This window comes from Microtus oregoni, unplaced genomic scaffold (genome assembly GCF_018167655.1).
Source record: "Microtus oregoni isolate MIOR12 unplaced genomic scaffold, Mior012 000057F_ref0000458, whole genome shotgun sequence".
Classification (NCBI taxonomy): domain Eukaryota; kingdom Metazoa; phylum Chordata; class Mammalia; order Rodentia; family Cricetidae; genus Microtus; species Microtus oregoni.
Genome location: NW_024543833.1, coordinates 1,024,804 through 1,048,438, shown reverse-complemented (window position 1 = coordinate 1,048,438; position 23,635 = coordinate 1,024,804). Strand labels below are relative to the sequence as shown.

The following is a 23,635-nucleotide window of genomic DNA, read 5'->3' as shown; positions in this document are numbered from 1 at the left end:
ATTGTCTATTTCTGTGTCCTCTTCCATAGGCCCCTTGTCTATCCCTGAACCCACATCACTCTGTCCGTTCTGTAGCTTCATGGCAGAAGTATTGTCATCTGGTTATGTCAGCTTTGTTCTTTGTCACCGCCTTAGGTAGCCTATGTCCTTCCAGCTTTCATGTCGTTTTAGAATCACTTGTCAGACTCTCCACGCTAGCGCACACACATGACACACACGTGCACATGCACCGGGGCGTAAATCTGGGATTCCGGTAAGCATTGTACTGAATCTACAGATCAAACTGGAGGAAACAGACATTTTATCACTGCTTTTGGTCTGTGGAATCATAATCCCGTTATTTATTTAAGTCTTTGATTTACCACAGTGTTGTTTTGTGTTTCTCAGTGGAAGGTGTGCCAATATTTCATTGGATTTACTCCTTGGGTGTTTACTAAGGGAATGTGATAAAAAGTAGCATTTTTTTTTTCAGTTTTATCCTCCACATGTTTGTCACTACTTGTATTAGTTATTGTCCTGGTTGCCCTGAAAACCTTGACCAAAGCAATGTAAGGAAGGAGAAATTTACTTTATTTGAATGCCATGGCATCACAGCCCAGCATAGGGGGAAAAGCATGGCAGCTGGAATGGGTCAGCACGTGGTGATCAGAACTTATAGCGGCAGCTTGTCATGTGACACCAGTCAAGAAGCAGAGAGCTCGTCTGAAATCAGAGGTGAGCTATCCTTCCATTTTTCCAAAGTTCCACTCACAAGCTTCCCAAAGAGTGTATCAACGGAGGACCAAGTGTTCAAACTCATGAGCCTGGGGGATGCGGGCAGGAATGGGGTAAAGGTGTCCTGGGTATAATCAAAGATGCCAGCCATGTGTCTGGCCTTTTTAAATCTTGCTCTCAGAGGTCTTGACAGTACTCCATGGTCTGATGAAGGATCATAGACAGGCATAAGGGTGGGGCCTGACAACGTAAAAGATCAAGTGGGCATAGACTTCGGCAGGCTTAGGAACAGTCTGTAGACCCCTTTGGATGTAAGGCAGAGGTTATCCTATCCTTGAACTTCCTCCTCTGTCTTGAGATGTAGGTGCCAGACCCACGGAACTCCAGCTCGTTTAATACCCTTGACCTTGTGGGGCAGCAGCTGCAGTCCTGTGAGAGCACTACCGGAGGACCCAGGTTCTGTTTGGGGTTCTTAGTCTTGTTGATAGAAGAATTTAGAAACAGGCACCAAAGGAAGCTTGAGAATAGTTTTGTTAGAGTTTGTGAGAAAAGCAACAGGGCAGGTAGGCTGTAAGTTTCAGAATCCTCCAGGAAGAGGATACTGTGGCATTATAGCCCATGATAGTGAGGAAGGCATGGCAGCTGGAATGGGTCAGAAGAAGAACTGGAAGTCAGAAAAACAGAGAAATCCCAGAGTCTCAGAGAAAGCCTGGTTAGGTGTTTGGTCCATATCCAAAACAGAGACACACACTTAGAAATAGAAAAAGAAGTAGCTTATTAAGAAATGCAAGGTGAGGCACTCCCAAGGGGGAAATGGGCTACTGAGACGGGAGGAAAACCCTGTGACAGGAGGAACACGATTTCTTAGTTGTAGAGGCCATTTACAACTCCAAAGGCCCCTCTCAAGTTTGAGCAGCCTAGACTTCCCTGGCGCCTGCTCCGTTCAATACACACAGCCCAGGTGAGGAGGCGCTCCAGCCCTTCTCTGCCAGCTGGCTTCTGCCGCCTGTTCATCTTGGTGATTCAGCCTCTATTCTGCTGCCAGCAGAGGGTATCCAGCAAGCCATTTTCCACACTGCCTAGGCACTGCCATTGTCAACAACCCTGCCCTTCTGTCCATTTCCAGGAATAGGGGGGGACGGAAGCAGCCAGTCATCAAGGGCCCCTGAAGGGACACACCCTTCACTGCTGAGGGTCTGATGGAGAGTCTGTCTCCTGTTTTACCTCTCTCACTTGAAATGTCTTGACTGGTCTCTCTGCCTCTGCAAACACTGCTCAGACTTCTGGGTCTCAGTAGTCCACACCGCTGCACAGGTGGGTCCCCTAGACTCCAGTGCTGCCTACTTGCCTAAGCGGAGAGCAAAGTGTCCCCCCCCCCATTCCTGGCACTTACAGGGGTCTCCAGTGCCCTGCTGAGGTAGGGAAGTGCCTAGTTCAGCTCTCAGCTCTCCTCTGACCTGCTGTGTGTGCTCCTCTGTGAAGGTCTTTGGGGAAGAATGGGAGAGGGCACTAAAGTGCGATTACTGAAGGGGCGTTGAGAACCGCTTCTCATTTATGTTGTGGTGGTGTGCCTGCGGGTGTCATATCACATTAGTTGCCTTTTCATGTGTCTAGAATATTTCATAACAGCTTTTTTTTTAAAGAAAGAGGTGCTTAGGGCCGCCTATGATGGGGAGTGGGGAGAAGCCTGAGAAAAGGCAGATCACCTGAAGGGTATGTACAAGGAGGACAGGACTCTAGCAAAGAGATGGAAGGATATGTGCACATCTGAATCCTGAGTCCCTGGGTCGCCAGGGACTTGCTGGAGCACCGTCAGGGCAGGCCAGAGCCAGGGTACCATCATAGCATGGGCAACAGAAAAACTGTTATTAGCTTTACAAGGCTGCGAGAGAATCCCCTCTTTTGTGACTTGGCAGCTCCCATAATTTCAATCCCCAGTTAAGGCTTTGATTCTCGGCACTTCAAGATTTTTTCAGGGGAAGGTGGGAATTCACTTTGTGAGAATTGTTGTTCTTACATTTAAAAGCTAATTCAGACATAGAAGACCCTAAAGTGCTCAGAGTCTGGCTTCTGGAGGAGGGATGCCTTGTCTGTGCCATTGGGAACAGAGGATACTTATGGCGGAAGTGTTCACTTGAATTGACCTACTAGAATAGCAAGGCTTTCCTTGACTCAAGTGAGACTTGGGGCGTTTGGATGCTTGTCTCCAACCTGGCATGGGCAGGAGCCTGCACCTTCCCCGGTGCAAAATCATGCATTGCTGTGCTCTGATCTTCTCTGGCTTGCGGAGGTGCGCCCTGGTATGTCCTGCCTGCTGTGCTCTGCCTGTTACCTCTAGCGCCACACACTGATACTTCTCTCCAGCATCTGGCACCGTATCTGCTGCCTTTTCAGTAAATGGGAGGGGACTTTCCCATCGAGGCCCACCCAGTGTTTATGAAAGAGTCTTGCACTGTTCTCCAGGGTGCTCTAAATCCACCTGCTGCACCCCCCCCCACCTGCCAAGTAACTATAACCATGGGCACATATCACTGAACCTGACTTATATCCCCACTTTCATGTTCCTGTATAGAATTGAGCCCAGCTGAAACTAGATAACCGGTGACTTTGAATCATGCCTCTGCAGGGGCATGGCATGTTTAATGCTTATCTGAGGTGGTTTTGCATACAATAATTCATTTCCTGCTAAAGGACACCCTTCTGCTGGAGGATTCCTCAGGTCTCATTTCCTTCCTTCCTTTCTTCCTTCCTTTCTTTCTTTCTTTCTTTCTTTCTTTCTTTTTCTCTCATATATTACATCCAGACTGCAGTTTCCCTCCCTTCCCTTTCCCCCAGTCTTCCCCCACATCCCCTCTCCTCCAGATCCTTCCTCCCTCTGTCTCCCCTAAGAAAAGAGCAGGCCTCCCAATCAAACGTAGCATACTATGCTACTGTGACCAGGAAGATGCTATCACATCGTGGCTAGATGAGGTCTCATTTTCACATGAAGAAATGGTAGTAACAGGCCAGGGATCAGCCAGCCTTGCGGATGAGATGGCACACTCAGGTGTATGGGGTCAGATGTCCCATCTCTGTCCCTTGGGGAGGCACATGGGCCAGTGTTGGTTAGGTTTGTCAACACGGGTGTTTATGGAACCATTTCTAATTCTAGAGAAAATGAAAAAGGTTCACAGGAAGGAGACATTTTTATGTGGCTCCCTCACCAGAAGTACCTGCATGAATGCCCTGCTGTGAACATTGGTGACTGATTTCATGACAAATAGGGACAATACAGAGGCCAGGACTATGTAAAGGAGAAAGGATAGGGGTGAAATGGAGAGAAGGCACTCTTCCACTATGGGACACTGAGGGTAATGTCTAAGAGGAGACATACTGGAAATGGACCCTACCATGTCGTGACCTGCACCATGTCCCCACTGTGGTTTACACTCCTGCCATGGCTAATTTTTGTTGGCCAAGCTATGGTCTGTGGTGTTTTGTTACAGCACCCCTAACTAACTAGTCTACTGTGTTCTGTGGAAATCCTCCAGCCAAGAGCACAAGAATTAGCTAAAACAGTTGAGAGAGGTCACCTCCAGGAACCAGGGTTCAGGGTGGGGAGAACTAGAATAAGGCTACATATTTTCTCAAGCTTTTACTGCTTTTTTATTTTTCAGAACATTCTAAAGTTCTTAAAGACAGGGGGTGGGGAAGGCATTTCATTGACTCCGGTGAGAAATGCAAAGGCAGAGTAATGAAGTCTTCAATTCCTTTCTTCTGTGACCTTTCCAGTGCTGTCCTCTGGGCTCCTTCTGATAACAAAAAGGCTGTCACAGCTCCAGGCCTTGCAGGCCCCTTCCGCATTATTAGTGATGGCTTCTTCTCCAGAAGCCCCCAGAAAATATGTCTTTGAATCTCATGATAAAATTGAGATGAACTGATTGGTTTAATGTAACCACGTCCTACCCCTGAAGCACACTGGCTTTAAGGGCATGCAGCAAAGTCACCAAAAAGGAAATTTCGATTATCTTACCGAGAAGAAAAGAGGGGGAATGGTAGGCACCCCAAAATAGCATGTCTATTGTGGGCCTCTCCTGGCAAGCATTTCCTCTCCTGAGAGCTACGAGCACCTGACGACACTGGCCGGTTGATTGGCTAGCTAGATGGCAGTTGGGCTAGCTGTGTGGCCATGAGTAAGGAAGGCTGCTCACATGAAGAAAATGGCTCTGCTAGGGGGCGAGGAGGCATGGTATCCCACAGTAAAAGGGACTTAGGAATTTGAGGGATTAAGAACCCAGGTGAGCCCACAGCAGCGTTTTAGGGGAAGTGTGTGTGCTGGGCATTACCTGGACATCTAGATGGTAAAACTGACAGGCTTGTAGATGGCTCACTGACCCCATGCCTCAACTCCTTACTGAATATACCTGGAATGTTATGAGTGGGGGTCCTCGGAAAGAGATACCCACTGGTTTGAGAGACAGCTGCATTGAGCTGTCATTTGTCACTGAGGCTGTGGAGCTCAATGGAAAGACCCTGGCAGACCGCTTCCTGGGAGCGGTCTTCAGTGTAGCAGGCAGGGCTGGGCAGAGGGCACATGGAGCGAGCGTTGTCTCAGCAAGCAAAGGAGGAACTGGGAGGAGGATTCCCCAGGTACAAGGAGGCCCTGGAGAATTAACCTTCATCTTGGCTGCAATGACCACCTTGCCAGATCTACCAACATCCCCCACTCCCCATGACTGATACCTCCAGCTGGAGAAGCGTTTGCATCAGGCAGGCGGCGATCCAAAAACTTCCCCATGTCTGCTCCCAGCAGCTGAGCCCAGTGCCTCCCTGCAACAGCTGGCTTTGCGCCCAAACCTGTTTATGCCAGTGAAACTTGCTATTGTAATTATGCAATTTAATTAAATAGTATACAAATCACTTAAATACTGCTGCAAAAGAAAAGTTGCTTCTGTGAAAACTGAATTGAAGCCTTGAAGAAAATGAAATAAACTGGTAATTTAAAATATACATATATATTTATATTTATTTATTGTTGAGTTAGACAGAGGTAAAATAATGAAAGCTTGGGGAAACGTTAAAAAGCAATCCCAGGAGACTTTACACTCACATGTTTTGGTTCAGTTTCTGGTTTTCATGTGACTGGTTTTCATGTAGCCCAGGCTGACCCCAAACTTTTTATGTAACTGAGGGTGGCTTTGAACTTCTGATCTTCACTGTGTCTCCTGAGTGCTGGGATTACAGATATGAGCTACCATGCTAATTTACCAAATGCTAAGGCTTGAGCCCCAGCCCTTGTACAATACTAGGCAAGTACTCTACCAAATGAGCTTCACTCCCGCATACTCTCAGAATTACGTTGTAAGAATACCTAATTCTTCATTCCTCTAGGAAACAGAAGACTGGGATCAGAAACTGTAGGCAATATCATTTGTGTGTCACTTACATACAAAAGATGGCAGTTATGAAGTGATCTGGGAGGCACAGAGTTAATAAGAGGCTTCATCAACCTGGAGAGCTCTGATATTGGCTATGTAGTGTCCTCGTTGGGCTAGATGTTAAGAGGCGTCGGGTGACTGGCCAGCTGTACCAGTCAGCCATTGGCTTTGGCTCCGGGAAGTCATCTTTTACCCATTGGGTCAACGTGGGATGAATAAACCTCCTCCGGGCCATGTGTGCTGAGCTGACTGGGTTCCTTAGTCCTGGCTGAACTGGAAGTAGACACTAGGAAGCAGGAAGCAGAAGATGGCTTCAGCCCGGCCCAGCCCCTCGCCTCTCCTAGAGGTTTCTTTGGGTCCAGAGGCCAGCCCCACAGCATCCTTTCACAGCCATGTTTCTGCTGCACATTTGTACCCTCTGCTCCTCTGGGGCCTGGTGACCCGTGGCCTCTGCAGCTCTACTCAGCATCTCTCCTTGCGCTCACACTTGGGGTCTCCCCATCCTCCCACACTCTGCTGTCTATCTGCTGCCTCAGGAACTCGGGGTCAGGAAGCATTCTGGAGGCCAGTGACAAATGGCAGCCCCTTTCCTCTAGGTCTGCAGTAGAGATGGCCACACATGTGCAGAAACCCATGCTCACGAGACAGAGAGTGCTCATGGAATATTCTAGAAATGCTATCCTGCAGCGGGTAGCATTAGGGAGAACCTTTGGGGTGTGCCGCCGCAGGCAATGTTTCTTCTGGGCCTGTGACAGCATTGGTGACCTCCTCAAGATAGTTTCCACTGACTCATCGTCTCCTATGTGGAGGACAGAATGGCTGATCTAGGAAGAGCCCTGAGAGCTTTCCTAACCCCCAGAAATGGGTGGTACTGAAGGGGAGCTACGTGCACATTTGGCATAGCTAAGTCACCTTTTACCTGCTGCCCTATGTGACCTTCAAACAATGTCCCCTTGCACTCTGAGAAGTGACCTGCTGTGTACACAGGCGATCCCAACTGTTGCATGTTGGGTAGGATCCAGTTCTAGGAGACAGGTGAGGTGGGCACTTCAAAGCAACAATCTCCCAGCAACACTTCAGCATCTCAGCGGGAGGAGCCCCGCCCTCTCTACACCTGCTGGTGCCCTAGGCAAGTCTTCACTATGATGGATCCTAACGGGCAGGGTTCAGGAAACACGACTTCCCTTCCACCTGAGAGGATGCTTTTGCTCTGAGAAAAAGAACAATTGACTCTCACACTGGACAAGTGGAGATAGAACTTTCTGGAAAGTAGGTTAATATGGAGGAACGGGTAACAGGACTCAGACCCTGGGAAATAAGACAAAGACAAAAAAGGCAGAGAGCTCACTAAAGCCAGAGAAGTGTTGGACCTACATCTTGTTCTGTCTGAGCTCAGAGCAGCCCCCACCCCAGCCTGACACCTGCCTCAGGAGTCCCACAGGCCACAGAACCACCACCAGGGACCCCACAGTCATGGTCATAAACAGACTTATGAGGACTGGACTTAGGCACAGAGAGCCTGCTGGGCTGCTTGAGTCATCAATGCTCCCTGCACCTCACCCCACAGGGGAGATGCAGAGATGTGCTGGCCAGGGAAACATAAGAAGTTGCTGCAATTGGCTTCTTTGTATCCAAAGAAAAGCGCTCTTCCTTTTCTAGACGTAAACTGCCGTTTAGTGTGATAACACCGACTCTCCCTTGCTTGCTGGAGGGGACATTATGGAGTACAGGAGGGTCTAAGTGGCCTTTCCCCTTCTCTCCGCATCCCCAGATCATATCTGGCGGGACTTAGATTTACCCCGTCCAGGAACACACCTCTCTGAGGCCAGAAAAAAATGCTATGTGCGTGTGCAACTGAGCAAAAGGCAGGGTGGGGCACCCTGACCAGGGATTGTAGATTGCATCATTGTCCTCAGTTAGGCTGTCCACCCCTGGCCTCCACTCCCACACCCAAGCTCCAGTGTTGATCTAGCTCTGGGCTTAGCTGTCCCTTTCTCAGGCCATTTTAAAATTCTAGGCCAAGGTCATTGAGACTCAAACTTCTAAGGAGCCACCACCACCCTAAGCAAGGACAGGAGGATTCTGTTCCTGAAAGGGCCATGCTCGCCCCTCCCCACCACACACCTCCCTCATTGATACAGAAGGAGCCTAACTAGCCTCCTGCAGATGAACTCCGAGGGATGGTTTAGGCCCCAGCCACTTACTGGGCTTCTCCAAGCCACCATTTTCAGAAAATTTGAGGTGAAACCCAGAGGATACCTATGGGCCTCCTTCTCCTCAGTTCTCCCCCAACTTCCCAGAGTATCAACACCTTATACTGATCTGTTAAGATGGCTGAACAGACGCCAGTGCTTTCAATCCGCCATCCTCTGGGCTCACGAGCTCCTAGGAGAGTCCCTCTTGGTGCGTTATGTCCCATGGGTTTTGACAAATGTGAGCATACAGAAACGGCCTTCCTGTCCCTGAAACTCTCTGCACCCTGTGTGTTCCTCCCTCACCCAGTCCCTAGCAACCATGGACCTTTCTCAGACTGCAGCGCAGAATGCCTTCTTGTTAGGTTAGCTCCTATATGCATCTCAGCTGCCTCCTCTTTTCATCAGCAAATGAGAGTGTGCTGTCTGCACGTCTGTCCATCCGCTTACTGAAGGATGGTGCTGGCATCTTCAGGGTAAGCAAGCAGGTCTTCATGCAGGGCATACACTTCCAGCTCATGTGGTGGGCACCTGAGAATGTGACTGCTGCTCTCACCTTTGCAGGAACTAGGGGGCGTGGCTAATGAAAGTCTAAGGCACAGAGAGGTTACTTACCCAAGATCACACAGTAGCCAGTAGTAGCTGTCCATTCTAAACCACAAAACTTCACAGCTTCTGGAGCTGCAGAACCTGCCACTGAGACAGCCTCTACCATTGCACACTTGTTTCCAAACATTATGCGCCTGTGTTATGCACCATCCAACATCAAGGCGTGCTTCTCCCTGCTGCCCGACAGCTAATGCTCATCACAGGAGGGGAAAATCAGCAGAACATGGCTTGAATTTGAACTCAGCACCCGAGTCTATAGCTGTGAGCTTGTGAACAGAGCCCTGGTCTGGTCTTCAGTGTAGCCTGGAGATTTGTCATCTCTGTGCCGAGGGCCTTTCAAGAGCCGAGTGGAGGACTCGCAGGCCCCTTCCCTCTGAGCACGGATTTCTCACCTCTTAAAAAAACATCCAACAGCAGCTCCAAAAACAATACCAATTTTGTGTCTCATGCCGATTGTTCATATTCCGAGATTTCCTTAAGGACACAAATGTCAAATTTGCATTGGTTTATTCTCCTCCTCCTTCCTTCCTCCTGCCCCCTTCCCCCTGCCCCAGATTCCACACAGTCTTCCCAGCACAGGGGACTTCAGGACAAGCTAAAGTGTGGGGACTCAGGCTGTGACTGCAGGGGGCTCTGCACCATGCCCAGCCCTGGAGGGCACATCTTGTTTCCTTTGGAAGGGGCCAGTGAGGCAGAAGATGAGGCACAAGGCTGCGCCAGCCCTAATTATCTGGAAGATCTTGAGCAAGGCTTCGGACTCAGCTCCCTCTCTGTCTGGAAGCCTCCTGAGAGGAGTGTGGCTAGAACCTGCCTTCTTATGGCTGCATCCCTGGCAGGAAGCAGACCTTGCACTCAGTGGACGGGCTGAAGCTATTCCACCTGCCTGGCAGGTGCACGGGACCAGACTAAACCACAAAGCGTCGTCCAAATGTTAGCTAAGGGAAATTGTTACAACAGTGTTAACTCCACTATTCATCTAGTTTTAATGTACAATTCCTCTCACTGCCACTGAAAGCCACGAGCGTTCCAGAAGTAGGAACCCGTGTGTTTGTCACAGACACAGGCTTCCCGCCTTCCCTTGCCTGTTCATCGCCAAGACAGAGGGAAGCGAGACAATGACCAGGAAACAGAGTCAGGAGAGAAAGCCACAGTCATCGGCCCCATCTGTCTCTCCCGGGATGTCAGGTTGGAGCCAGAGCTCTCTGTTCTGTGAAGAGCACTTCCGTTTAATCTGCCCCATCTGGGAGAGCACGGAGTGTCAGTCCTGCGGTAGCCAGCTTGACAGACAGGGCCGCTGGTCACAGAGCCAAGGGCTGGAGAGACAGAGCCTAGACGATGCCCTCTGGCCTGTTTCCAGCCATTCCTGGAGATTCAGGAAAACAAGTCATTAGTCTGGAGGACTTTAATGATCAAATGAGAGCCAGGAAAAGCTAGGTTGTAAGTTTGAAAGCAACAGGGTCAATGTCTGGGAAGACAGTGAAATTACTGCAAACCTTGTCTTGGCCAAAGGGGAACATGGCTGGCACTTTGTCCCTAGAGAGTGGTGTCTAGCACTAGGGTAATGGTGGGGTGGAGTGTGTTACCTTGGAAGGTTATTAGCCGCCTTCCTCCTTCTCATCTCCAGCTATAATTTTATTATCTGTTTGAGTTGGAAGTACCTTCCAGATCTTGCCCCACGTATCAGCAGGGAGACAGAGGAAGCTTGTTCAGAGCAGTGGTTGGGCTCCTCCCATCTGTCCTTGGAATCTTCTCCTTTTTATCCCTTCTTCCTTTTTCTTGTAACACTCTGTTTTAACACTTAAAGCACATTCCAAGAAAAAAATCTAGGACACTGGAAAAAAAAATTACCTATGCTGTTTATTCATTCTGGCTCCAAGAAGCCATTAGCTGTAATGACCCTTCCAAATTAATCAGACCTGTAAATACTCAACTGCGGGCTGCCTGTGGAGAGGCATCTCCCAGCAGCTGACGGTAGTTACCAGTGAGTTCTACCTGAAGTCCTGAGTTCCAGGGCTCTGCAGCACAGTCTGCAGACCTGTCTCATGCCCGACATTCCCTGAGAAGGAGGCAGAGGAGGAGCCCATTAGCTCTTGGAATGTGCTGTGTGGTCCTGAGGCAGGCACAGGCCCTTGTCCTTTGTCCAGGGCTTCACTGGGAGGGGCACCACTCAGACTAGAATGCAAAGCAAGAGGAATCCATAAGTGCAGGCTACAGCGTTCGTTTGCAAACACTGGAGGGGTCTGGAATCTGGAAGACTCCTGAGGGATGTGGGATTTGATCAGAGCCCAGAAGAGTGGGCTGAGGCACAGAGCATGAGTAGATGCATTGAAGTCATGTGACTGGAGGTGCAGTGGTCCTCAACCTTCCTGGTGCTGCAACCCTTCAATGCAGTTTCTCATGCTGTGGTGACCCCCCCCCCCGCAACCACAAAATTACTTTCGTTACTACTTCATAACTGTAATTTTGCTGTTATAAATCATAATGTAAACATCTGTGTTTTCCAATGGTCTTAGGTGACCCTATTGAAAGAGTTGGTGGACTCCCAAAGGGTCACGACCGACAGGTTGAGAACCACTGCCCCAGAGGCCAGCAGATGCTGTTTGCAGAAGTAAAGAACCCTGCCTCTCAGCATGTGGGCCCTGTGTGCAGCCTCAGGGCATAGCCCCATGCTAGTCAGATGTCCTGAGCAGTATAGCTATTAATCCTGGTGACAACTACCCTGTTCAAACTTGAGAATAACAAGGGCTACTCTGACCTCCAAGATGAAGATCGACTCAAGCCTTGAGGAATCTCATGAGTCTTGCACCAATATTACAAATGAATTTTTCAAAATTAAAACAGAAATATATATATATATATATATATATATATATATATATATATATTTACTATTTTGCTACTTTTTGGTGTGCAGTTAATGACATTACCTTCCCCACCTGGAACTCTGTACTCATAAGATGCCCCCTACCCTGCTTGACCACTCTGCCAGCCTCCCCATACTTTCTGTCTCTGGAAATTTACCTACTCTGGACCTGTCGAGCAAAGGGAATTGTGTAGATTGCCTTCCTGTGGCTGGCCTTGAGGTTCTTCCACAGCATGGGTGTATCAGGATTTCTTTCTCTCTGTGGGGCGAGTGATCCTCACTCAGGGGACTGTACCTACCATACTTCATTCTTCCCTCGGTGACTGTGTTAGAGACTTGGGTTGCCTCTGTCTTTGGCTATGGGGAATGAGTCTCTCATGAACACGGCTGCACAAATATGAGGGCTTGTCATTCCAGGCATTTGGGTGTCAGCCTGAGCTGCTGCCATGACTCCTAAGGGCCTTTGCTTCTCATCCTGAAATTTCTCTGTTGTGTGGCATTTGTCTCCTCTGCTTTCCCAAGTCCTTCCTTTACTTTCTAAAATGTATTTCCACATGACATGGTATATAGTTTCAGCACCTCAGAGGCAGGGACTGGAGGTGCACCCATGAATCTGAGGCTAGCCTGACCCGCACGGCGAGTTCCAGGCTAACCAGGGCTACAGAGTGAGACTCTAGAGGAGGAGGAGGAGGAGGAGGAGGAGGAGGAGGAGGAGGAGGAGAAGGAGGAGGAAGAGGAGGAAGAGGAGGAGGAGGAGGAGGAGAGAGAGAGAGAAGGTATTTAGCCATGTTTGCAAGATCTAGGAAAATTCACTTTCCAGCTTCTTTTCCCTCTGAAGTCTTTCCTTCCCTGTTCCCCCCAAAACTGAAGAACAAGTCAGTGGAACCAGAGGGCACCCTGTCTTGAAGCATCCCTACCTCCTCGCATTAATTGCCCAAACTTACATTACAGGCATTAAAGCAGTGACACGCGCAGGCAGAAGACAGGAGAATTCACAGTTCAGGTTCACGTTGTCATTAACTCAAGTCTCCGGTGTCAACTCCCTCCCACAGCGGAGCGTCCCTGTGTGGCCTCGCAGTCAACCTCCCCTATGCATTTTCTGGCCTTTGTTGGTTTGTGTCAGCTCTTGAACATTATTTAAATGTAGTTTGGGGTCCATGAATGCAATTACCATTGTGTTATTATTCAGAGGCAGATTGTTAAGATGCAGGCAGCTGTACAAGGAGATGCCCTGTGCTGTGAGGTCCAATTTAGGAGGGCCTTCTGAGCCCGTGCGCACCGTTGCTAGGCAACCCCATGCTACAGAAGTGGAGGCCTCGCTGGCTCCGGAGTGGGAAGAAGCCCAGTGCCTTCAGGGAATTGGAGGCAGTGGTCAATCGGAGACTGGCAGGGCGCCGGGAGCGGGAGGAGGCGGCGGCGGCGTGGGCAGAGCCTACAGGCCTGCAGGGGTGGGGGCGCCCACCCAACAGAACATGGTGTTCCTAGGGAGGGGAGGGGAGTGCTGCAGAAAGGAACGTGCAAGTAGAGAAGGTGTGGAGCCTGAGGCCAGCCAGAAAAGCTTGAAGGATACCCAGAGCAGATGCTAATGCGCTTCTCCCTGCCTGTCCCTCTCTTTGCAGGAAATGAGCAGGTTTGCAGAAAAACTGGTGGCCTGAAATTGAAGCCTAAGGAGTCGGTGCTTGTGAGTATGAATTTTGCTTGTTGAGTTCTGTGGTTATAGCAATGTTTCTTGGAACTGGGCAGTTTCCCTGCTAAGGGCAGGAACTGTGTGACCTGGGTGGAATTGGCTTTGGATTCTTCTGGAAGGTCCCAAGCACATAAGGCATCAAGTTGAAGGAGGATGCCCTGACCTATAAGTAGAGAACACCCCTGGGGTTTCTCAGACAGAACTCTTCGTCTGTGGATCTGTGAGTGGGCAGTGTGAGACTGCCCTGCCATCCCAAGAGTCTTGTGTCTGCCCTGTTCTAAGTTTATTCTTGGGTTGTCCCTGTCAGAACAATTCTCTCACACACCACAGAACAGTGTGCTCAACCCAGAGCCATGAGTCAACCTAATCCTGTCATCGGTGTGGAAGAGGTGCATGGGACAAAGAACCTTCTAGAAGGGCACATGAACCAGAAAGAGGTACCAGTGATGGACAGGGAGAACATTCAGGGAAGGACAGGGTTGATCTGGGCCACAGGGCAGGGACAGAGAGCAGAGCAGAGGCCTCGCTGGGGAAGACACTGAGGTCTTTGTGAAGGGCGGCACAGGCATGGGTCTCATGGGCGGAGGAGAGGTTGGTGAGGCTGGGCAAGGTGCTGTGGGCCCAGAACGGCTCCATGGAGGGTCTAGATGCGAAGAACCAGCACGCAGTGACGTATTCCTCATCTGTGTAAATAAAAGTAAATGTCACCCAGTTTGTCTGCTGTTCCTCACGTGCAGACGACTGTGTGGATTGTTTTTCCCACCAAACTTGAGGCTGACCTTGAGATGGGCACATATTCACACTGGATAAATACAGGAAACCCATGTTTGAGATCTTCCCTAGGCCTCAGAACCTGTCCCTCAAACAAACACAGAGCCTTCTGTAGACAGCAGCCACTAAGGGCCACTCTCACCCATGAAGGTACCAGCACTGGGGACACACTGTCACCAAGATCGTGCTTGCTCTCCTGGACAGCCACTGGTGCCCAGGCTGAGACTGAAATATATGTATTTAACAAATGCAAGCTAGCAGGAAGGGCTGGCTATTTTGAAATACCAATAAGAGTAGTATTTCCATAGCGTTAGCTGTGTATACACATTTGGCAGTCTCACCTCTTGAGAGCTTCACAGAGGATCCAGGTATCCCTGTTGTAAAACTAGAGAAACGGAGGCTAAGACTGGCTAAATACTTGCTCAGGTTCACTGAGCTGTTATGTGGAGCTTGGAAAACGTTCACTCGAACATTCTGCTTCAGGACACTGGATCGCTCTCATTAAGAAGCAGGTCCTGCTAGGACTGCCCACACCCCCATTGGAAAAGCAAAGTAATGATGGTCCCATGGTCCCCCAGTCCTAGTGTCTGGATTCTCTTCATTCTAAAGCCAGTGTATTGTGTGTCTGGCTTTCACGGGCAATACATCAGCCCAGTGGTCTCTAACAGGAAGGACAATGGCTATTCTGCTGTCCCCAAAGCAGAAGGCCATGTGCACTTATAACAGTAGGGGCTATTCCATCAACATGAGAGCTCCGTGCAACTATCAGCGAACAATCCGTTGGCGTCTCTTGGGAGTAGAGTCTGAGATGGTACAAGGTGCGAGTGACATATCCATAGAGAGCACTTGTGGGGGAGACAGGCAGCAAGTGTGGGGGCCAGGCTCCTAGCAAGGATATACGCTAGGGTGGGTCTCCTCAGCTCCATACAGCACTGTGGTCATGCATGGATCAGAGACAAGGATGCTCCGTTACGCCTCAGCCATTCACAGAGTGTTACCACTTCTGTGGCATCACCTGAGTAAAGAGCCAGGAGTCCGGAGACTGTCCCAGGCAAAAGTCACATGCCGTACACTCAGTAGCTAGATAGGAATGTGCTGGTAGGTGAAGAGGACCCGGGCCTGGCACCCATGGCCTTTATTTCTATGCCTAATTAGCTTCTCTGTTGTAAAGACAGCCACGTATCACAGTCACGTGACCTGGCAGTTACCTTGACTGCAACTACCTTTATGTTCTAGAATCATAAGCTGGGTATAGTATGAGAGTCAAATAGTGATACAGAAGGTCTCTAATAGTGATGTCTATCTGCACTGTAAATGTGCACTTTTATTAACTGAAGTCTAATTCTGGATTGGTGATAGTATTGTGATTCTTAAGCAGAAGGTCCCCAGTAAACAACCCTTCCCAGTCCCCAACCCCAAGTTTCTATTCTCCTAGAGACACCCAGTGTTACTCCGGTTGTGTGTTGCTTTTCACATTGACAACAGCATGATTTAGATGCTCAGGTCTGGTTACTATAGTGCCATACTGAGAGATACCACCTTCCTGTGACTTGGACTTTGCAGCTGGAGCTATTCAAAGGGGGCTGAAGAGAACCGAGCCTTTTCTTTGGAGGTCAAACTGCTCTCTGGGGGATGGCTCAAATGCATATGTGCTTTACAACCCCCCTCCCTAGAATTTCTTCTGGGATGTGTGATATGACAAGTGATATGTGATATGACAGTCACTCTCTAATTGCAATGATAGTTGAAAGCAAATCACACAGTTTGAGAACTCTGCGCTAAAGCTCTTGGAATTCCCAAGCCTTTAAAGCAATGTATTATTTCTCCAAACTCATTATTTAGTGCAAATAACTGAGGTATCGCTGCACGTGTTATCTGATGTCATTTGCATCTTGTTTAATGACTTCCCGGTGTTCCCAGAGTGCACAGAGAAGAACTGCATTGTCAGCACCTTGTGACTTCCTTGGATGCGGTGATTTGAGTTTAGTTTGGAGGCACACTTGGTCAGGGTTGGAGTAGGCTTCTTTACTTCCCTGTGGTAGAGAGCTCTAGCTCTGAAGCCATCTGTCGGCAAAGTGGCCCAGATCTTCCTTGTGCGACAGGCCGATATGGAAGACCTGTACAGCCCTGTCACAGCTGGGCTAGTTTCTGTATCCTTATTCTGCACATCACTGGATCCCAGGCCTTGCTCACACTGATGTCTGTCTTCTGAATTAGGTCTTATGGCTTTGGGCTAATGCTTATGAATATCCAAACAGCAGTTACTTTGTATTCTTATTAACCCAGCCTGTATGTTTCTCCCTTGCAGTCAAACTCCCTGCTCTCAGGTCACTCCTCCACCCCCAGTATAGTCTCTAAATTACAAGAAATCCTCTAACTTGAGCATGGCCTGTTCTAGCCCCAAGAGGGATTTTGGTGGCACCCCCTTGAAGACCTGAAAAAAAAATCTCATTTCCGTCCAAGAAATTGAATCATTATCTAGATTGAAATAATATCTTTCCTCAACCTGCAACAAGATAAAGGATCAAATTGGTGGAGTTTCCTTATCACTGCAGTTTGCAGGACACGGAATAATGGCCTGTCACTGCCTCTGGCTGGTGGATTCTGTAACACAGAGCCCATGGTGGCTCCTGACCTACTCTGCATGGCTCAGTATCCGTGGAGATGTAAGACAATGCCGTTAATGACAAGTGTCATTGCATGAGAAAGAGAAGTAGTGTGGGGCCCAGAACAGCATGAGCAACAGCAGGTTCCGCTCAGACAGCACTCGTGTATGGGCAACTGGGGGAGCCAGCAAATAAGGCAGACATTCCTATTCTTCCAGAGCTTGAGTGTGCCAAAGTCCTAGGCTAAGCTTCGAGAGCTGCAGTTTGGAGTAAAGGGTGACAGCTGGAGAAGGTGGACTAGATCTTGCTTAGGCTGGAAAATGAATTGGCTGTAGACAGGACTGACAGACATCCTGGGGAGAGAGCCGAAAGATAGGCTGGTGTCGCAACCACCATTGTTACAGGTCAGCTCTGGTCTCTTGGGCTTCAGGCTTCTCTTTGTCCAGAAGAGGGTGGCACCAAGAAGGGCATCAGGAGAAAGAGGCAAGGTCATGTTTATGTTTAGTCCATGCTCCTGGCTGGTCCCCTCTGCCCTTCCTGCTCCTCTAGCTGAAGTGGCTCTGCCAATTCCAGGGCTAGTCCTGCAGATGTCAAAATGTGGATGCCAGCAAGGATGCTTTTCTCACGCTGCTTGGCACCATGCACTCTTGCATCAAAAGAAAAGTTTCCAGCTGGGCAGTGGTGGTGCACACCTTTAATCCCAGCACTCAGGAGGCAGAGGCAGAAGGATCTCTGTGAGTTCGAGGCCAGCCTGGTCTACAAAGCAAGTTCCGGGATAGCCAGGGTTACTCAGAGAAATCCTGTCTTGAAAAACAAAAACAAAAGGAAGGAAGGAAGGAAGGAAGGATGGAAGGAAGGAAGGAAGGAAGAAAAAAGGGGAAGAAAAGTTTCCCTAGCATCAGTGAATAGGGCCAGACTTTCTAGTCCAGTTGACCCCGTGGCCTGGCCTCACTGCCCTTCCTATGACAATATAGAAGTGACTAAAAGACACCAGTATCTGACTGGAGGGCTTTTTATGTGCCAGTGCTGTTCTAATGGGTTTTCATACTTGACCCATGCAACTGTGTGCTTTAGAAGGGTTTAGTATCTGCCTTTAATGGTGGAGGCACAGAAAGGCTAAGTCACTTTTCCCAGGAGTCACTAAGTGGTAGAACTAGACTATGAATGAAGCCTAGTAGTCTGCCTGAAGCCTTTTCAAACTTAATCTATGAGGGCTAAAAATTTGAAACCACCTGGGATCTCCTCAGACCCTATGCCCGAATCCTATCGCTGAGAAGAGCAATATTTACAGTCATGTGTTTGTGATGTTCCAGGAAGGCCACATAGGTAGATTCTGTCCCCGGTGGGAGATTGAATGATAGTCGATACCCATGGGTGCGGGTGGCTGAGATATAGCCTTCGGATTGTGCCTTCTGAGGCTATTCTCAGCTGTGCATCATGTGGTTTACCAGCCCCTGGCCTGCCCATCCTCTGACCCAACCCCCACCTTCCCGCAGATGCCACTCCCCCCAAAGCCTTTGGGGCTGTGCTACCTAGCTGCCTGGGCCTCCTGGGAAGGGACACCATCCTGCAGCCTCACCCCATGTCCCCTCATGCCCCGCGCTCCCCAGCCAGGTGTAAGTGACTTGAAAGGCCTATCAGCAGAATCTTGTCTTCTAGAGGAGTGCTGGCCTGTCAGCGAGCATGCCTGATTGCCATGGTAATCACCAGCAGGATGGAATGATTTCATAATACATTTTCATCTGAAACAGGAACAGGTGTGCGGGGGAAATCAACACGGATCAACAAGACCAGTCTAGGGAGATTAATAGCGAACTTAGGGTTGCTCTGGGAAGCAAAGGGAAGAGAGACAGACATGCGGCTTGTAGTCACTATCCTTCCAGCCTGACCTCTGACCTTCCCCTGACCCTCACTCTGTTCCTAGAACCCTGATCTCTGAGCCTTTCCGTTCTTCTTGGAGGTTTTCTGTCTTTGCTGTCCTCACTGTACTTGGCCACTGGTCTATCCCACCTCCCCTGAGAAGCAGTCCTGGGCCCGTCAGCCTGACCCTGGGAATCTGCCTCTACCAGCTTCCTGCAGCCCCGTGCGAACTCTTGCTCCTCATCTCACTGAAAAATCCCCTGATGTGCATGTATCTAGTCTGTGACCCAGGCCACCTGGGACAAGTCCCGCTCAGCCATCTTCCCTTGGGGAGCCCTCCTGAGCTCCACAGGACCAACCAAGCGCTTCACTGGCCAAGGTCACAATCAGCCTGTGACCTGGCGAGGCCTGGACTCTGCACACCAAAAGTTGATTCTTTGCACTGGACTGGAATCCATCTGTATTATGCTGTTCCTTCCAGAGACAGAGCTACAAAGGACAGCCAGAACACTGCCCAGCAGTTCTGATAAGCAAGGTCTCTACTTATTTCCACAAAACTGCTGGCCCTGGATACAGGAGTCCACCCTCCTGGGACCAGAAGGGCCATCCTGGCTGCTCCATTGTTACCTTAAGGGGCTCCGGTGCAGAGCAAGTTCGAGGCCACCTCACTTGTGAGTCCTGGCACAGTGGGGCATAGTGTTAGCTCCACTGCTTTGTCCTGGAGCTGACAGTGTCTCTGCCACAGGACTGGAATCAGAATGGACTTGACACAGACATCACATCAAAGGCTTTCTCCACTTTCAAACAGCTAATGCATCAGAGGAGTTGCCAGGCCTGCTCTGAGGACACGGCAGGCATTAGCTAATATCTTGATTTTAATAGATGAATAATAAGAAGCCCCAAGTGTCTCTCAGAACCAATTTTGAAGAACACGCTCAGCCACTTGCCCACCTCCTTGTTGAATCTGACCCCTAAAGCACTCCCGACAAAGGGTTTAGCCCAGAAGAGAGGTATTCCTCTAGCAACTTGGCTCTCTTTTAATTCCTTCCTCGTATTGCTTCTTGGTGAACCGAGCCGTGAGAAGATGAACTGAAGTTGGAACGCAGCAGTCCTCAGAGGGAGGCCTGGACTGGCAGCCCTGGCATTTGGCTGGGTAGTGCACACCACACACTATCTTCCGGGTGGATCCCCTCACCTAGGCTGCTGCACAGATACCCACTCATTCCTCAGGGAGGGACTGCACATCCGCAGGTGTCTGTCTGTGCAGGGCATCAGGAACCCAGTGGCATGCTCAGAGTGAACCCTAGGAAGGGAGTTGGAGTGAGAGGTCAGAAAAAGATGTGGAGGGGTTCATGAGACCCAGTGCAGCCACTGGAACTGTTAAAATGGGGTGTGGTCTTTCCTGGGATGGAAGAGGAGGGTCAGAAAGGGTATGAGGAGGGCCTCTTTTCCTGGACTGTGGTGTCTGACACAGCCAGCCTGAAGAAAGGGAGACAAGGCATTAAACATCCTACCCTCCCTCTGATCTCCACTCCTTCCTTCCTAATTGCTGAATCAACAGGAAGCCCGGTTGTGGCCTGCCTTTTGGGACAAAGTATCTCCTCCTGGAGGAGGGTGACAAGCAGGATGGAAGGACAAACAAAATACAGCCCAGCATGCTTGCCCCTAAATTATGGGCCAGGACAAAACTATTCCAAGAGGCCTTATCAGGGTAAGCCTGACCTGAGGACCAATATAAAGGCCTCCAGGAGAATTCCAGGCTCCCAAAGAGAGGGTGTAGGGAGAGAGAGCATAGGGAGAGATAGGAGAGCAAGCGAGCCTATTTTGGGGAGATCGTACCCCTTAATTCTTTTTAGGAGGAACTTGGGAGCAATGACAGTGGTGTAAAAGGTTCTCTTGGGAGAGAGGCAGTGGGATATGAATGAATCCAAGTTGGAATGCCTTATTGGATCCTTCATGAAGGAGCCCATAGTGAGGATTAGAATACTCTAGCAGAGGCCCATAGAGTCCAGGGCAGCCCTGAAGCAAGTCAACGCCCTCCCTCCTCAAAAAAAGCATGTTTCCAGTGGGCACCAATGCAGGCCAAGGCCAGAGTGCAAGGCCTGCATTCCTAAGGCTTGGCAGAGGCCCACAGCCCCACAGTGGAACTTGGCCAGGTGGAAGGCAGCCAAAGGCCAGCCCTGAACAGGTCCTTGTTCTGGGATCCCGAGAGCTTCTGGGAAAGGTAGGCAGTTCTCAGCCATGGCCATCTGATGAACGCATCTGAAGAAAAGCAATGGTGCCAGTGAGATGGGACAGCGGGGCCACCCTGCCTCTGGCCTGTCTGTAAGTGGACATCACCCCACAGAAGAAGAGGCAGAGACCCCAAGAGTGGCCATTCCTCCAAGGCCACAGGTCCAACCAGACTAGCTGAGGATAGTCTGCACCTAGATGAGGGAGTGCCTCACTAAAGTTGGGACACGTTTATATTAAATTTAGAAATAACTTCAAGTTACAGAAGAGTAGGCAAAATTAAGAATAATCCCCTTGTATCCTTATATCCCAGATATTTACTGTGTTGTCTACATGGTGTTTGCATTTATGTAGGCCACACACACACTTGGTTGTACAAGCATGCAGAGTTTCTAGCCCACAGGAGGATAGGGTGGATACCCCATGGCCCTTCACATCCATAGCATGTCCAGCATGTGTTTGTGATGGAAGGCCCTTCTCCCGATGAAGCCACACTTAATGTGAATGTACGCTCTAGCCTAACCTGCCGCTTATTTCTCTATAGTCGGAAGACTCTGGCATTTGGCAGCATTTCCCTGAGGATTGGGTGTAACTCTGTCTTCCTTAGCCTCCTGTAAACAGCCGCATTTTCTATAGCCTTTGTCTTCCATGACATTGACATCTTTGAAGACCACAATGCCCTCACTTTTGATAAATGAAATTCCCCCATTTAATCTGACGTTTCTTTGTGGTTAGATCCAAGTTGTGTTTTTGGTCAGAATCCTGCACAGACCCCACTTTCGGGGTGATTTTATCTGTGTGTTTGAGACAGTGTTTTTCCATGTAGCCCAGGCTGGCCTTGAGATCTCAATCCTCCTGCCTCTGCCTCTGCCTCCCAGCACAGACCCTCTTCTTGGAGAATCATGTGCAGAGGCACTCAGGAGCCGTCTTCCTCGCTAAGGTCAATGTTGAACCAGTCTAGCTATCATCCAGGTCTCCATTTCACAGCTCTGGCTTCCTCTGTTTCCTGTTCCGTTAGACTGAGGCAGCAATCTATGGGAAGCCATTCCCTCCTATGGTTCACTCACCCACACATACCCTGCTTACCTTGGATTTCTACTTCCTGTTTTTCCTCCTTTCTTACACATAAGGCAGTACATCTTATGTCCTTTTTATTTTTATTCATCCAGGAGTAGCTCATGGACCGCACTGCGTCCTAGTTCATAGAGGGGTCCTCGTGGTCTCACCGCTGTGAAATGCTCCACTGTGTAGACTCCCTGGCTCACTCCCTGCGTTCTTATGTGCGACAGCATAGGCAGTGTCTTATGCGATGCATTTATGCGCTAACCCACCTCACCTGCTTTAGGTCTTATTCTGCTTGGAATGCACCTTCAGGGTCTGCTTCTAGGAATTGGATTGTGGTTTTGCTGGGTACCACCAGATCCCCCCAGGGTGGTGCCATCCTGCATCCTCCCCCACCTGCTTCTCTACAAGAGCCACCCATTCCTGCAGCTTTGGCCAATCTCGTGGACTCATGTAATTTTGACTTTCATTTTTCGTATGAATGGAAGTCTGTGCCCACTGTCACAAACCCTTAGTTACAGTCACATAAACATAAGGAAAAGCAGGCCACTTTGCCTCTCCAAGACGGCTTCCACTTTTCCCTGGGCTTTCAGTTCTCTGTTCCTCCGGTTTCTAATTAAAATGCTTCACTTTTTAAAAATTGAAATATACTGATATTATTCTCCCCCTTCCCATTCCTTTCTCATACCTCTCTCATGTAGCACCCAGCCCCTGAAATAATTTGTCTCATTTTCTTTGTTTATCTCTGTCTCCACCCCCCCCACACACACACCCCTACTTAACCTAAATATATAAATACAACCTGCTCAGAAACCTTTTATACATATAAGTGTTAAACCTTTGGCTATGATGTGTCAAAGGTTTTCTTGGTTCATCATTTTCCTTTAGTTTTACTTTCCATGGGGCTTGGTGTGCATGTATGTGCCATCCCACGTGCCCCCGTGTGTGTGTGTGTGTGTTGTGTGTGTGTGTGTGTGTGTGTGTGTAGACAATTACTCAAGCTTTTTTTTTTGTCTTACTGCTGTATTTGTAGTTACAATAGGGAAACCTCATCATCTACCCAAGCCATAGAAGAACTTATCTGTGTACAAACACAGTTGTTAACAGTTACATATTTTACTGAAAAGATGATAAACTGTAATTTTAAGATTAATTCTAAAAGATGGATCTGTGTTCTCAAGATGATGGGTAAAGGGCAGAATAAGAAAATGCAGTGTGGGAGACATTGAAGCCCAAACATTTTTGGTTTTAGGAAAAGGACAAAAAAAAATGTGGTCCCTGTCCTGCAGCCATGGGTATTTGACACAAGGAGTCAAGTTACCTGGGGTAAACATAACCCCTGTTGCCATCCAGTGGCAGGCATTTGGAGGAGGGAGGTGTCCTTTGGATTGCTGAGAAACAGAAGAACAGGCCAAGGAAAGGCAATATTTAAGGAAGTATTCTCTCTGAAGGCCATGCAGGGATGGGGCAGCTACCTGCAGGTGCAGGGGTGGGGCAGCTACCTGCGGGTAAGGGTAAGTCTTCTACTCGCCATGGAGTCACGTTGGTGGTGGGGACATCAATGAGATTGCAGAGTGAGCAGCCAGGATGTCAGGTATTGGCCAAGTCAGGAGTGAGGGAGT

At 49.3% G+C, this 23,635-nt stretch overlaps 1 protein-coding gene across 1 annotated transcript in view; it reads left to right on the top strand.

Moving 5' to 3' along the window:
• Zbtb7c (zinc finger and BTB domain containing 7C) overlaps nt 1-23,635 on the top strand; it is a 241,222-nt gene that overhangs the window by 100,922 nt on the left and 116,665 nt on the right. Inside the window, exon 2 of the mRNA XM_041639289.1 lies at nt 13,415-13,476. The gene's annotated coding sequence lies outside the window, so the exon portion shown is untranslated. The remainder of the gene's footprint in view (nt 1-13,414; nt 13,477-23,635) is intronic.